The sequence below is a fragment of the Mus pahari genome, chromosome 2 (genome assembly GCF_900095145.1).
Source record: "Mus pahari chromosome 2, PAHARI_EIJ_v1.1, whole genome shotgun sequence".
NCBI lineage: Eukaryota > Metazoa > Chordata > Mammalia > Rodentia > Muridae > Mus > Mus pahari.
Genome location: NC_034591.1, coordinates 48783670 through 48800965, shown reverse-complemented (window position 1 = coordinate 48800965; position 17296 = coordinate 48783670).

Sequence of the window (17296 nt, the reverse complement as noted above, 5' to 3'; positions counted from 1 at the left end):
TGTGTGTGTGTGTGTGTGTGTGTGTTTGTTCATGTGTATATGCTTGTATGCATGTGCCTGTGCATGTGTGCATGTGCATGTGTACATGTATGTGCGTGGTACTTGGGGTTGAATTCAGGGCCTTGCAAGTACTGGGTAAGTGCTTTAGCATTAACCTCTCCAGCCCTTAGACAATTTTTTTTAAAAGTCCTGCATACTCCTATTTTTTTGGAGAACATTGTAACAACAATGTATTGTATGTATGTGTGAGTATAGGTGTGTGTAAAACCAAAATACTGTGTAGGGGTTTTAATTTTGATTTGGTTTTGAAGTCTCAGGTATCCAGGCTAGCTTGAACTCAGTGTAGTTGAGGATGACCGATGACTTTGAACTTTTGACTCTGCTTCTAGTTGTTGCATATTGGGATTAACAGGGCCATCCACAGCCACTGGACCTCATGCTGTATTGCTTCACAAACTTTCGTAACCACTTGTTTTGTTTAGTCAGTACTATGTTTGTGTTCATGTATTCTCATCTCACCTAAGGATACATTACAATTTCCCTAGGTAACTAAAATTATTGTTTCCTCTGGCTTATCGAAATCAGCATCCATCCCGACAGCTCATCTTCCCCTTAGTTTATTTTTATCCAGTAAAGTCTCTTCCTTGGGATACTGTGGTAAAAGCATTAGTGAGCTGTCCTGCAGGTTGCTGAGTTTGCCCTGTTCCTTACTATTTAGGTCAGCTCTCCAGCCATTAACTTGTTATGAAGTAGAAGTTATAGCTAAAAACTTTAAATTCAAGACAAATATTTCTTTTAAAATTAAATTAGTTATTATTTTTAGTAAAGCTCTACCATGGGATCTGTACCAGGAACTGCTCTCTCCCCTCAAGGAAAATACACAAATGACTGTATATCGCAAGAGAAGTGATTCCAGAAACCAGGAGAAAATATTTGACAAGTGTCTGCCCTGTCTTTTGGTAGAAATTAAATATAATATGGAAAAAATAATGGAACCAGAATAAGACAAGAGGAAAAAAATGAAGAAACAGAAGGAAAACTCCTAAATTCTTAGTCACATGAGGGGCTACAGTTGGCATGATGGAAAAAAAAAAAGTGTCAGTGATGTGGGTGACAGATTTGGGGACATCCTGTGGAAGGTCACAGAGGGGGGCAAAAAGACACAGTGACTGAAGGGACATCAACCAGTGTGACATGTCGACCCAGCATGGCTAGAGCTCCATTTGAAGAGAAAAATGAATGGAACTGAACAAAAAGCACACAAAAATGGGGAAAAGGCTATATCTGAAATAAAACAAAAACCCACCCCAAAATGGCAACTCAACAGGACTCACCATGTCCCGAGGTAAGTGTATGAGAGAGGCAGGAATGGCTCTTAAGAAACTCCTACGTTACTGGAATAAAAAGAGAAGCATTCTACTGAAAAGATCCAGAGAAATGAAGGTCACAGAATAGTGAGCAAAGAAGGCAGGGTGGCCTCAGACTTCCCAGAACTTTTAGATGTCACAAAATGATGGAACAGTGTAGAAAGAATGTAGAGGAGAAAAGAATGTGTCTGCAGAATTCTATGGACAGTCTGAGGTTCATTCAATTGTAATGGTAGCAAAACTAATCTTAAAACATTGAGCACAGTAAAGCAAATGAACATATTAGTTAATAGAAAAAAATTCCTTGATCAGCTTGCTAACAGTATGGTTTGCAATGTGGATATAAGCCAGGCAATGATGTGCTCGCTTTTAATCCCAGTACTCAGAGAGGCAGGCAGATTTCTAAATTCAAGGCCAGCCTGGTGTACAGAGTGAGTTCCAGGACAGCCAGGGCTACACAGAGAAACCCTGTCTCAATAAACAAAATATGGATATAAAATATAAAATTATAAAGATATAAATAAGTTCCAATAAAGAGGAATAAGGTAATGACAAAATATTATTTAGGTTATAGCCTAAGCATTCCCTATCTTGTGATTAAACAAAACACAATTTTAAGTTTTCTCTCACAAGGATAGGTAGTCCAAAGCTGTCCCATTATCTCTGTCATGCAGTTTTCACCTCTGAGCCCCAAGGTGGCTGCACTGGCTTCTGGTATCACACTTGCATTCTGGTCATTAATGGTATCACACACACACACACACACACACACACACACACATTCCTTTTACAAGGATGGCCTAGAAATGACATAATCACTTTTACTCACATTCTATTGGTCAGAATTCAGACACATACCCACACCCACACACATGTACAAGGAAGTCTGGAAATGGAGTTGTTAGCCAAGTGACTAGGAGCCCACCTAGGACTGGGGATGTAATTAAGGATAAAGAGTAGCTGTGGGCAATTAGCTTTTGTGAAGCAGACCTGTCACTAGATGACACCTGACACATACATTAAGAACATAATAATGTTTAGTTTTGTTTACTTGAGACAGGGTCTCACTATGTAGCCTCAGCTGGCCTTGAACCTGAGATCTGCTTGCGACAATCTCACCAGTGTTAGGATTATAGATGCACATCACTATGTTTGGCTAATAAGTTTTTCAAAGATGCATTATTATTCGTATGTGTGTGCCTGTGTTAACCTGTGTGAATTTATGTGCATCATGTGTGTGCAGACAGATGTTCATGGAGACAGAAAGCACTGGATCCCTTGGTACTGAGTTACAGGCAGTTTTGAGCTGCTTGCTATGGGTGCTAGAACAGACCCAGGTCTTCTGCTCGAGCTCTCCTCAGCCCCTGGTTTATTTGGTTTAGTGTTTGGCTCGTTTCCCACTCCTAGGTTTTTGTTTTTGTTTTTGTTTTTGGTTTTTTTCATTTTAAAAGTACGTAAGATCCCAAAGAACTTTAAAATCTGCACCATTGGATACATAAGCCAAACAATTTAAATGTAAAATCTGAAACTGAAACTATGGATACTCTGCAAATGTGAAGTGTTTTCTTAGTACAACTGCTCATATCAAGAAATTTCACTGTTAGGGACAAGACATCAACCAGTGAATTGTGTTTTTCTTTATATCTATCTATCTATCTATCTATCTATCTATCTATCTATCTATCTATCTATCTATCATGTATGTCTGTGTGAGGGTGTCTGGTCCCTTGAATTGGAATTATAGACAGTTGTGAGCCACCATAGGGTGTTGAGAATTGAATCCTGGTCCCGTAGAAGAGCAGTCAGTGCTCTTAACGTCTGAGCCGTCTCTTCATCCCAGAATTGTGGTTTTCTTGATGCCTGCATCATTAAACAAATTAGCAGAAAACACAAAGCTCTTCTTTGGCAGAACTGTTTATGTCTGTGACCAATACCAAGCCCCACGCACATGGATAGCCACTATATTCTAAGTTACAAAACAGGATATATGTTTCATAAACTTGACTTTAAATAAAAGGATCTGCTTTCCAGAAGAAGAAATAAGCAGACCCATACTTCACAAACTTATTATCCATTGGGTATTGTTTGAGACAGGTTTTTATATAGCCAAGGCTGGCTCCATACTGGAAATGTCGCTGCGGTAGTTTAACCGAGAATGCCCTTCATGGGCTCAAGTATCTGAACTCTGGGTTCTCAGTTGATGGCTTAGGGAAGATTGGCCTTGTGGGAGGAAGTCTGTCCTTGGAGAGGATTTTGAGAACTTAAGGAGTCCCGCCATTTTTAGTGTGTCCTCTCTACTTCCTGTTTGTGACCGAGGTTATGTACTCCCAGCCTCTGCCTGTCTCACCATGCGCCCTGCATGCCTGCTGTCATGATGGAATCTTATGTCCCTGCAACCACAAGTCAAAATAAAATGTTTCTTCCACAAATTACCTCAGCAATGATGTCTTCTCACTGCAACAGAACAGCAGCCAATACGGAAGCTGAGGATGGCCCTGAACTACACCTGGCTCATGAGGTGCTAGGAATCAACCCCATGGCTTTGTGCAGGCTACTCAAACACCCTTCCAACTAGACAAGCACTCTATCAACATTCCCAACTCAGGCTGCCTTCCGCACGATCGTTATTTCCCTATGGGGAACCAGCTTTCATTGAAGAAATGGAAGATTCCAGAGAAGGGCAGAAAAAGTACAAGGGAAGACTAGAATGTTTTGAATGACAGAAAGGGAAAGGGGACAGGTGTGGGGGTTTACACCTTTAATCCCAGCACGAGTGTGGTCTACAGAGTGAGTTTCAAGCTTGTCAGAGGGACATAGTGAGACCTAATCTCAAAAAAGGGGTGTGTGTGTGTGTGTGTGTGTGTGTGTGTGTGTGTGTGCGGGGAACAAGCCAAAAGAACAGAATATAGAGGCCACCCTGGAGGTGCTGCCACTGGCCAGGTCTGGGACAGTTTGAGCACCAAAGCAAGTAATAAGACTGAGCTGTGGGGCTGGAGAGATGGCTCAGCGGTTAAGAACACTGACTGCTCTTCCAGAGGTCCTGGGTTCAACTCCCAGCAAACACATGGTGGCTCACAACCATCTGTAATGGAATCTGATGCCCTCTTCTGGTGGGTCTGAAGACAGCGATAGTGTAGTTATATAAATGAAATAGATAAATCTTTTTTTTTCTTTTTAAAGAATGAGTTGCAAACCCAGTCTCAAACTGGAACCTGTGAGCCAGACCTGATGATGAATGGTTAGATGGGTAGGTGATAGATAAGACTACAAAACTTCTCGTGACAAGCTTCCAGCTAGTAGTAAAAGGGGTAACAGAAATAGAAATGTACATTGTATTAATATAATATTACATCGTATATTGTATTAATATAATTAATCGTATTAATATTGTATTAATATAATTACATAATATTGTATTAATAAAAATGTATTAATAGAATTAATACATTGCCAACTGAGTGCTGGTTGGTCCAGGGAGCAAGTGTTCACTATACCTGAGACTAGTGAGTAGAGGAAATTTGCTGAAGAGCTGGTATCCATGCAACCAGGAATATCTTCCAGACATTTTTACTGACTTTCAAAAGGAAAACGAATACTATGATAGAAAACTCTGGCAGACAATAGACTCAGATCTCCAGATGTGAGGCTCTGTGAACAGTACCATTTCCAGGGTATTCCTTCCCAGAAAACATGACCCCATCCTGAAGAAAAATCAGACAGGGCCATGGGTAATGTAAGGCCTAGGCTGTCTAACCCTGCTGAAAATGGGGAAGCCAAGGAAAAACCAAAACATGGCTCCAAGCTGGTGGCACCTAGGGCAGGATGAGAGGGAGAATGTGAAAAACAGCTTCTGAAGTGGAAACTTAAGGGTTCTCTGGAAAGTCACCTGGGTGGTGGTTTGCTGGGGCAAACATGTGAAGGAACATTTAGCTGAGGTGGACACAGGTGAAAGGCTCTGACAGACTTGGCTGAAGCAGACACAGGAGAGAGGATGTTCTGCTAAAGCAAGCATGTGAAAGGACGCGAGATAAAGGATACTTCACTAACAACACACATGTATTGGTCCACCTTACATTGCATAGTTGAGCTGCATTTGTCAGGACTCCATAGAAAGACACCAAAAAGTTTCTGGTGGTGCGCTGCAGTTTCTTGCTGCTTCTGTGAACTGAGGCTGATTGGCAGAGTGCCGTCAGCTGAGACAAGACAACAGGCTGAGGTAAGACATGTGGAGGACACATGATGTTTGAAGGGAATATAACAAAGACTCAGTCGACAGTGACGGAGGAGGCTGAGCTAAGTTTGCTTATAGAACTAACTGTAGAGGCACAGCCCAGAACTTCTCCTGGAGTTCCTGTTGACCTTGGTCCCTCCTGCTGACTTGTACGAAGGCAGAGGCCTGGCTGTTTCTGCTAGGTAGTGTCACCACTGCAATTCGTGTTTGCTATTCCAACTCTACCGAACGGAACTGCTGGTGAATCCATGAAAGGTTTATGAGTGAATCGAACTGCCACTGCTAACCTGTGAACTAAACTACCCATTTCCTGACAACACAGACAGGAGCTGCTCCAAAGAACCTTTCTAAACAGATCTACTTTCCCCATATCCTTTTCTTTTCCACTACCTCTGGTGGGTGTTGGGCTCTAAGGGAGGTTAAAGTGTTTAAGAACCATCATTTAACGTAGAATTTTAAAATGTTACAAACTTCCATGAATATTTATGAATGGAAGTGTTCACAGCAACTTATCACCCAAACTGGAAACAGCCCAGATGTCTTTGGACAGATGAGGTAATAAACAGACTGTTTCATCCACAGTGAATCCCGTTCTGAAACAAACAGGAACATGGTTGTTGATTTGAGCAATACATGAAGTGAAAGAAGACAGAAATCAAAGAGAGCTGTTCTTGAAACTTGTGTTATTAACAAGTGGTTGGACCAAGAGGGTTTTACTAATAAAAAGATTATTTCATTGTTGGATTCATAATTTGAATTGGAAAGTAGTAGAAACTAGGAGGTGGGGCCTATTAGAGGAAGTAGGTCATAGTATGGGGAGGGGAGGGAGAGTACCCTGAAAGAGCATCCCTCCTGCTTTGGTATACTTTGTTCCCAGTCACCCTCTTGTTCTCTCGGTCTGCTTTTCGTTTGAATACTTTGTAACAGTGGTGAAAGGCTGACTAACACAATGTTAAATTTTTGACAAAAAGCAGAGGGCTAGAAAGATTGCTTAGTGGTTAGAGCACGGGCTGATCCTGTAGAGTACTCCAGTTCAATTCCCAGTACCTGTGGCAGTTCACAGCGCTCTGCAATTCCAGCTCCAAAGAATCAACTGCCCTCTTCTGGCCTCCCTGGGCACTGCACAACACATGGTGAACATAGCACAGGCAAAACACCCGTTAACATAAAATTTAAAAGGATTACAATTTAAAAAAGAAATCACAAAAAATTAGAAAATTTTTTGGTTTAACTCCATTGGCATTGTCAGTAGCAGAGTGGAGTGAAGGATGCCCAGGAGAACTTGACCTGGTTGCCTTGGAGTATGGCAGTAGGAACTACAGAAACAAAGACTTTGGTAGCAGCATCCTCTAAAGGATGTCTATCATTGTAGAAGACAACCTTCATTATGCCTTGCTATAAGGGAATAAACTGTCGAAGGTGTGAAGAAGACACAGGTCATGTAGACGACAGGCTGGCCCTAAGCAGTTCCAAGAGCTCAGTTGAAGGGAGCTGCGGCTGCATAACAAAGAAGCATTGGACTCTGACTCCACTGGCAACAGGGGAGCACCCTCACCTGCAACAGAGGAGCATCTTCAATCTGCAGTGACAGCCCAGAAGAGACTTCAGATTGAGACCAAGCTGGAGTGAGTAGGTCAGAACATAACCTGAGTGACTCTGAGGAAACCGTACAGAATGACTGGGCTTGCTGTTAGGAGAAAATGAAGCCAAATTAGAGTCTTGTCAGCCCGAGATCCCAGAAGAGCAATGTCTGGGAAGAGTTGAGCTAAGGAGCCTGAGGCACAGCTCCAGTGGGAAGGAGGGAGGGGTATTGGGAAGTGGACATAACTTAATATAAAATTTAAAAGGATTACAATTCGTAATCAAGCGAGCAGAGAACCAATAAAGAGGAGGTCAGTCACCTACCGGTGGCTTTCAGTCTTGTTCCACAAAATCTTCTGTTCATAACAATCACTTTGGCATTCCCTTTCACAATGATCAGAATCTATGTATAAATAAAGAACTCTGTTCCAACTGTAATATAAAAGGAAACCTGTAAGACAATGTATGTCAATATGTAAATGTTCCAAGTTACTCGATTAGAAGTCATGAAATAGAATTGGAAACAAACCCAGAAGGTAGAAATTGCAAAGGCAGACTCACAAGGTGGGATTGAGGTTAGCTACATGGCTCAGCTGATGGAATGCTTGCTTAGCATGCACAAAGCCCCATGCTATGTAGACTAGGTATAGTGGTGCACCGTGTACTGGAATCCCAGAATTCATGAGGTAGAGCACGTGAATGAGAAGTTCAAGGTCATTCTCTGATACATAGTGAATTTGACATTAGCCCGCGCTATAAGAGACCCTTTTTTGTTTTGCTTGATTGGTCAAATGTGCTATCCAAAACCAATGAAATTCCACAACAGATTGATAACTCAAAATAGTCATAATGGAGTGTCACTGTCTTACTTGGTTGTTACTATTGCTGTGATGAAACACCATAACCAAAGCAACTCAGGGAGGAAAGGGTTTATTTCACTTACAGTTCAATAAAACAGCTCATCATCAAAAGATGTCAGGACAGGAACTCAAGCAGGGCAAGAACCTGGAGGCAGGAGCTGATGCAGAGGCCACGGAGGGGTACTACTTACTGGCATGATCCTCATGGTTTGCTCAGCCTGCTTTCTTATAGAACCCAGGACCATGGACCCAGGGATGGAACCACCCACAGTGGGCTGAGCCCTTCCCCATAAATCACTAAGTTAAAAAATGCCCTAAAGGCCGGGCGGTGGTGGCGCACGCCTTTAATCCCAGCACTTGGGAGGCAGAGGCAGCAGATTTCTGAGTTCAAGGCCAGCCTGGTCTACAGAGTGAGTTCCAGGACAGCCAGGGCTATACAGAGAAACCCTATCTCAAAACAAAAACAAAAACAAAAACAAACAAACAAACAAAAAATGCCCTAAAGGCTTGCCTAGAGTCCTATTTAATAGAAGCATTTTCTTAATTGGGGCTCTCTCTTCATTGCTGACTCTAGCTGGTGTCAAGTTGACACACAATTAGGCAGTACAGTTATTATTGTTAAATTGATAAGCTATTTGGGGGTGGCAGGCTTTGTTATGCCACCTAGTGGAGTCTTTGGTCTGCTTTAGATGAGCTTGTGAAAACATGTAGGATGGGTCGGCAGTGTACAGGAAGAGTTAGCGATCCCAGCAATCTCCTGCATGTTTCCTGTTTCCTGGGTCTGTGGGAAGATGAGCAGGGAGAGGAGGACCTCAGGGGGAGGGCGGGCTTCCGCCTTCTTCCACGGGCGCAGCTGTTCAGGGAGGTTTGTGTGTGTGTGTCGGGGGTGGAGGGGAGGATGGACGACAACGTCAGGGCTGTCTGTGCTAGAGTAAGAGGCTGGCTGAAACACAGGCAGAAACTGAGTCACCAGGTTAAGGGTAGAGATGCTCAGGATCCCTGTACTGGCCCAGCTCAGTCTGTACCTGCTGTACCTGATGCCCATGGTATGACTTTCTCTTGAGTGCATTAACCCAGCAGAGGCCACTGTCCCTATTGTCTGCTGGTCTTGGAGAGTCACCAGCTGCCCACTTGGATCAGTGCCCACTGCTCAGTCTTCACTGGGCTCTGTAATTAGTAATTGCCCACACTGTACTGGGCTTTGCGCTTCTCGCTTGTTGCATGTGTAAAGTTATTAATAATAGAGATAGCATGCCACTATAAGACTCTTGTTGATAGATGCCAATGATGCCAAGTGTGGGGCTGGTGAAATGACTCAGCAGGCAAAAGTACTTGCCACCCAAGCTTGAGGTACTGGCTGGCTTTGTGTGTCAACTTGACACAGGCTGGAGTTATCATAGAGAAAGGAGCTTCAGTTGGGGAAATGCCTCCATGAGATCCAGCTGTAAGGCATTTTCTCAATTAGTGATCAAGGGGGGAGGGCCCCTTGTGAGTGGTGCCATCCCTGGGCTGGTGGTCCTGGGTTCTATAAGAAAGCTGAGCAAGGCAGGGGAAGCAAGCCAGTAAGTTACATGGCCCCATGGCCTCTGCATCAGCTCCTGCTTCCTGACCTGCTTGAGTTCCAGTCCTGACTTCCTTTGGTGATGAACAGGAATATGAAAGTGTAAGCCGAATAAACCCTTTCCTCCCCAACTTGCTTCTTGGTCATGATGTTTTGTGCAGGAATAGAAACCCTGATAAGACACTTGACAACCTGAGTTTCATCCCCCAAACTCACAAAGTAGAAGGAGACAACTGATTCTTTCAAGTTGGCCTCTGAATTCCAACACATGCACTGGGACATCCGTGTACACACACACACACACATATACACACTTGTACTCACACTGGGTGATGGCACATGCCTTTCATCCTAGCACTTGGGAGGCAGAGGCAGGCAAGTATCTGTGAATTCAACGTCAGCTTAGCCTACATGGCAAGTTCCAGGTTACCCAGAGCTACAAATGAAAACCAAACGTACACAATAAATGCACATTTAAAAAGAATGGCAAGCATTTGCAATTGCAATGTCATGAGCATGTGTGTGCAAGAATCCCATGACACTAAGTATGACATTCTTATTGCATCTGGTCCTTGAACAGCAGCCAGGATGGGTGTGATGGAAGTTCCTTTTATTCTTAGTCCAGGGTGATGTGCATGGACACTTATAGGAGGGAATCAAGCCCCGTTTAGAATAAACTGTGTCACCCTCGGTATCTCATTAGAAGATAGGGCGAATTCAGATATTCCAGCCTTTATTAGCATCCCAGAGCCATATTTTGTTTGAGCATAGTTGGAAATTTAATTTTAGTGACATTTAACAAAAATCCAGTATCTGTGACAAGACAAAGAAGTGGATTTATTTATTCTCAGTTAGCTCGGAATCAAAACGGGGTGGAAACTAGGAAAGCCCTCTCTGAGGTTTCCGCTGGATTTCTGGGTTTGTGGTTATTTTCATTCAAGTAACCACACATAAATTAGTGGTCTTAGCCTTAATAATCCTAAATGCCCATTTTATTTGTATTTTATTACGTGTGTGTGTGTTTCAAGGCACGCATGTACAAGTCAGAGGACAACTTGCCCTTGTCAGTTCTCTCCTTCCACCACGTGAGTCCCAGGGATTACATTTCGTTTGTCAGGCAAGTACCTTTACCCCCTGAACCATCTCTCCATTTGCATTAAACGATGGAACTTTACCACTCAATGTTGCTGTCTCTGTCTTTGTAAATCCTGGTTTTGGATTTTTCCAGCCCTCCCCCTCATGGTTTATTTCTGCAAGTCAGTGGCCCAAGTGGTCACTTGAGAGTCATGGGCAGTGGAAGGTATGGATCAAGACTGTTTTTATTTCTCTGCATTCGGCATCACACGCTGTTTGTCTCACAGGCACCAGGGGAGTCTTCCTTAACTCTCTTCTATTTTTCTAGAGATTTTTAAGGACAACTGGGAAGCTTTAATCTAATTTCTGTCACGGAGTTGAAGAGGGTTTATCTTGATGTCACCCTTCAGGGCATTGCTCCAGCTCTGAATTCTTTCTACCTCTGCGGAACCTTACAAGACATCTTTACTTTGTTTTGGAGACTGATGCTGCGCGGATGCCACATCCTGGGGGCCGTTAATCGGCTTTGAGGTGACAATGCTTTGCTACATTTTCTCTTTCTGACGCTGTGTTTAATGGCCTTTAAACGCTTTACTAATCCCTTGCGTGGTGTTCTTTTCTTCCAAGAAACAGTTTCTGGGAAACCAATTTCTAGGAGAAGCCAGGACTAAAGCTTTTCCTTGTTCTCAGGAAGACAGTGTTGGGAACAGCCAGGGCTGGTAATGACAGAAACGCACTTGCCTAACCACCTTTAATTGGGTTTCTGGTAGGAACAAGAGGACACCACAAATGAATAAGCCTCAGATGGCTGGCATATGAATGCCTGCACAGCATTCCTTGCCTGGAAACAGAATACCTTCAGTTAGACTATTCAGCTATAGGCACAGGAAGGGACAAGGCCTAAGTTAGAGGGGGTTTGTTGGAAAGTGACTTGGGGGCTCTCCACACTGGAGGTTAAGGAAACTAAGAAAAGAGACTGGGGGGGGGGCAATAAGCTGAACAGAAAAGATGACTGTGAGGATGTAATTCGGGTAGCCAAGTGGTTACTGGAGGAGGGCTGGGGTGGGTGGGAACACCCTAGAGGAACACGAGGACAGAGTGACTCCCTCTCCACTACCCCGCTGGTCACCTACCTGGCTTTACTGCTGGCCAAGCTAGATGGAAACTAGAGGTAAGGAGCTCTCCCGTGTCGTCTACACAGATCTGCCAGGGGACAGGGAGACAGTTGTGGAGTCCAGCTCTTCCATCTATGGGAAGGGGTTTTAATCTTCTCCTTCTTCCCTTCCCCACATGCTTGTCCTTCACTAACCCTCCAAGCAGATCTTGGTACCCTTGGTTAAATCTTTATGCATTATTTGCAGTATTTTACAAATAGTTGCAGATACAGCACATCCATGAATTATACTTTCTCTTTCTTCCTTTTTTTTTTTCCTCCTTCTGGTTTTTCGTTTGCTTGTTTTTAATCCTCATTTTTGACAGATCCCTGAGCTTCACTGGAGGTACAAAGCTCCCCTCAAGCACACAGCCCCATCAGTCAAGAGCCTTCTGCTGCGTGCTGCCTGATGGCGTCTGAGTCATCCTCTCTCCAGCATCTGGGATGTGCCTTCACACAGTTCTGACACAGAACTCCTCAGACACAACCACACCATTTTGTAAAGCTCCTCCATTTAGGCCTAACAGTGACAATTACCAAAATCACAGTAATTTGGTTTTTAGAGCTTCTGAGATTTAAATTGAAGAAAGGAGACTGAGGACATAGCTCAGTGGCACAGCACTTGTTTATCATGTATGTGTGAGGTCATGTGTTCAAGACACAGCATCACTAAACAAACAAAATGTGAAAGAGCAGTGATAGAGAATTTGTCTAGATGTGTGCACACGTGTCCATCCCAAGTATCACATAGAAGGAAGAAGAGGGGTTGGGGAGGAAGTGAAAGAGGAGGCGGGAAAGAGCAGACAGACTCAGGAGAGGGCTGGGTTCTGGAAGGTTCCAGGTGTGGAAACGGGGATGCTGAGTAGGAGGTTTGTTAGGGGAGGTATTTACACATAGCCTGTTTCTGAGGCGAATTCCAGCCCATGAGGCAGAGTGGAAGCCCTTTCCTGTAAGGTTCAGAGGCAGGAGGCAGGCTCTGTCTCAGGTGATTGAGGAGTAGTCTGTGCACGTGGTCAGGGTGTCCTCAGTCTCCTTTCTTCAATTTAAATCTCAGATCTTTTGTCACAACAGAAAGCCACTTTTATTTGATGGAGGGATGAGAAGCTGTGACCAAGCTGTGAAAATACATGGCTGGGGCTGAGCCCAGAGCATTTCTTTCTCTGTTCTCTCTCTAAGCCTAGGCTTGGAAGCTTCTAGCCACCATAAAATCTAATCTTCCAAGCTGACTGATTCAACCCAGCTACTCTCATTTTCTGACTGAATCACTCTGCTTGGCCTCATACTAACTGGCAATATGTTTTAAACATCTGTCTTTTCTCATTCTCTGGCTCATTCTGTCTCCATCTGTGTCTAGCTTGTTCTTTTTGCAACCAGTCTCTGTAAAACTACCCTGCTAAAACTAAAACACACACACACACACACACACCACCACCACCACCACCACCACCACCACCATACATCTCTCTCCCTGCACTGATCTAATGTAGCCTCTCCTTCCTGTGCTGTTCTCTTGAGAGTTGGACATATCCTATCTCTGACTCATTCTGTCAAACCTTTCTCTGACTCATAATTTTGTCTGCCCCACAATTAGACATCATTTTCAAACATGACTTTTTTCCTTCTACAAACATATTAACCTTAGCTTTATTGTTAGGGATTAGAAGTATGTTCTAAAGGTGTGTCTGCATTCCAGCCAGAGCATATTATAATTCAGGGTGTATCTTCATTCTGGAAAGGATCATATAGACCTAGAAGGGACATGATTGCTTGCCCAAGCAGCCATGTTGCTGGATTAAAACTCCTGTAAAGGAAGCAGACAGCCACATGTTATATGAAAATTTTCTATTACTTGCAGATCTGAAGTTGAGAAGTATGGGTGGTAGTGATTATTCACCTGAAGGGTGTGGGAATCCACTGGAACATCATTAGTTTAAGGCCAGTCTTGTATATAGAGCCTGTCTCAAAGCAACTACAACAAACGAACAAACAAAAAGCAAAGCCAGAGACCTGAGGCAGATGTTAGTTTTGGTGCTTCTTACTCTAGAGCAGTGGTTCTAGGGGTCTCAAACGACCCTTTTACAAGGGTCATCTTAGACTCTGGGTAAACACAGACATTTACATTACAATTCATAACAGTAGCAAAATTATAGCTATGAAGTAACAACAAAAATAGTATTATGGTTGGGGTCCACCACAACTTGGGAAATTATGTTAAACAGTGCTACCCAATTATGAAGGTTGAGAACCTCTGCTCTAGAGAAATGCAGTACTTCTGGCCAGGTTTTTGGAGTGGACCACCTTTGCCGGTAAGGATGTCTTCCACATAGTAAGAGCAGGAAGCAGTGGTGCCCAGATGAACTGGAGACCTTGCTCAACCAACAGAAGAGGGCATATACCACACAGGCAAAAACACCAGGGATTTGGAATTCGGTGGAAAGGCCTCCCCACTAGAAAACTCTAACAAGGCACTGGCCTCCTTGCAATATTTTAAAAGATTTGTTTTGTTTTATGTGTTTGAATGTTCTGCCTGAATGGATGTATGTGCACCACATATGAGCCAGTACCTAAGAAGTTCAGATGCCCTTGAACTGGGTTACAGGAGTTGTGAGCCACTGTGTAGATGCTGGGAATGAACCCTGATCCTCAGGTGTGGTTAAAGGTTGAACCATCTCTCCAGGCTCTCTGACTGAGTTTAGGTTTCATCCCTGTGAGGAGACACCATGACCAATGCAACTCACTTAATTGAGGCTAGCTTATACTTCCAGAGGTCCATTATCATCATAGAGAGAATATGGCAGCATCCATGCAGACATGGTGTTGGAGGAGTTAACAGTTCTACATCTTGATCCAAAGATAGCAGAAGGAGACTGTGTTCCACACTGGGTGGAGCTTGAGCATAGGAGACCCTCAAAGTCCATACCCACAGTTCCTCCAACAAAGCCATACCTACTTCAACAGGGTCACACTTCCTAATAGTGCCATTTCCTATGGGCCAAGTAATCAAACACAGGGATCTATGTGGGGCATATATATTTAAACCACCACACCCTCCCTTAATCATTTTAAATTATGTGCATAAAAATGAATACAGATTGAATATTATCTGAAATTCATGATATCAGAAGTGTTACAGATTCTGGAACACTCTTGGATGGGGGTACAGCTCAGTTGTTAATTTCTTGGAATGCACAAAGCCCCAGGTTTAATCCCTACCCCAGCATAAATGGTATGGTGGCTCATTCCTGAAACCCCAACACTTGGGAAGATGAAGCAGAAAGATTGCTGTGAATTCAAAGTTACATCGTAAGTTCTAGGTCAGCCTGGTTTTCAGAGACCTTATCTTAAAACGACAACAGTGTAACATTTTGAAATGCAGGTATATTTCACAGTTGTAAATGGTGAATAAAGAGTGTCTATGGCTTTGGATGTTGTAAAATATAGGTAGGCAGGGGATGGCACAGAGTAGCAACACTTGAAAAAGGTGATTTAACAGAGAAGCAGGCGGACTTCCCACAATTCCCTTGGTACCTCTGTCAGTTACTTCCATGACACTGTGACAGAAACAGTTTATGAGAAGAAAGAAGGGCTATTTTAGAATCTCATTTCTTCATAGGGGAGGGTGTGGTTGGAGTAAGAGGAGGCAGGAGTGTGTGGTGAAGCTTTGCCCATCACCGCCCATAAGGAGGCAGGAAGGGTACTGGAACCAGGGCCTGGTATAATCTTCATAGACCTATCCTCTGTAGACCTACTATGCCAACTAAGCCCCAAATCCAAAAGTTTCTGTGTCCTCCCAAAATACATCTCTAGGCTGAGGAGATTCTGTCAGTAACTTGTTCAGTGCATGCGCATAAAGACCTGGGTAGACCCCCAGCACCCTCTTAAGATTATAGGACCTATGGTACAACTACATACAAAGCCAGGAAGCAATGTGCCTGTAATCCTAGGGCTGGGGAGGCAGAAACGGCCCTAGAACAGCAGTCTCTGAGACTTGCTGGCTCGTTAGTCTAGTCAGTTGGTGATCTCCAAGGTTAGTGAAGAGAATTTGTCTTGGAAAAAAAATAATTACAAAAAAAAAAAAAAAACCCAACCAACCAACCAAACAAACAAAAAAAACCCCTAACAAACCAAAAAGATGGAGGATGGGGAAGATGAATTAGAGGGTAAGAACTGTTGCTGCATAAACCTGACCTGATGACCCAGGTTCAATCCTTGGCTGTCAGGAGGGAAGGAAAAAACTAACTCCTGAAAGGTGTCCTATGGTCCCCACATGGCTGCCATGGCACGTGTGTGCTCATGTCTTGCACACAGCAATATTAAATGAGACTTAAGTAAATAAAAAGAATGGAAAGGGTATTAAAGAAGACACCCGATGTTACCCTCTGGCTCCCACACATACATCTGCACCTCTCACACTGGAGATGGATCAGACTAAAACCATCACTGCACCCAAAATACACAAAGGGGTTCGATCAGTCGAAGAAAGTTTATTTCATCAGCACAGCAAATGAAGAAATATCAGCATTAATTATCATTTGACCTGCCCCGGGTTACAAAATGGGACTGAAACTGAGACCAGACCTCATAGGTTGCCCTGTGGCTGAGAGCTAAGGGCTCTCCGAGTTCTGTTGGGTTTTGTCTTACCCCAAACAAAACCCAAACTTGTCCTTTCCAAGAAGAGAAAAAAGTCACGAGGTAGTTATCCTATGTCACTTGACCTCCTTAATCGTCATCTGACTATGAGGACAGCTTGTCACTGGAGAACTTGAAATCTGAAACTTGGCAGAGAGTACAGATTCTCAAAGCCCATGGAAGTGATGGATCCCAGAACTTGGGAGGTTTAGGAATGAGGCTCATTAGCACATGTTCAAGTCTAGCCCAGGCTCCAGGGTGAGACCTTGTCTCAAAAAATAAAAAAATAAAAAAGTACGGTTAGATGTGGTGTCGTGCACGTTTAACCCCAGCAGTTGGGCGACAGAGGTGGGGGTATCTCTATTGACAAAGTTGAGGTCAGCCTGGTCTACTCAGGCCAAACAGAGCTACATTAAGAGACCGACTCAGAAAAGGGTAAGTCAATAGATTATAAATAAAATAAATAATATGGATATAAACAAAAAAAGCAAGAGTTAAGTAAATAAAATTCCACTTGCCTTTCCACCAGATAACAGGATCAAACTGCGCTGGACATTTGACATCAGCCACCAGAATGCCTCTGTTCTTTTATAACAATTTCAGTTCCCCTGAGGAGAACCATCCAGCCCACACAGCCTCAGACCAGATGGCCAATTAGCTTCTCTTCCCTGGCTCCTCAGGGATGTCCTGGTGTCACACTGTGAGACTCCCTGAGACCCCAGTCCTGCACTGGTGTCACACTCTGAAAAACCTTTAGTGCTGGCTAAAGACACTCCATTTATGCTAGGCTTCCATCTTGGTACCCACTAGCTGTTTGTGTCTGACTCCAATCCCTGGAAG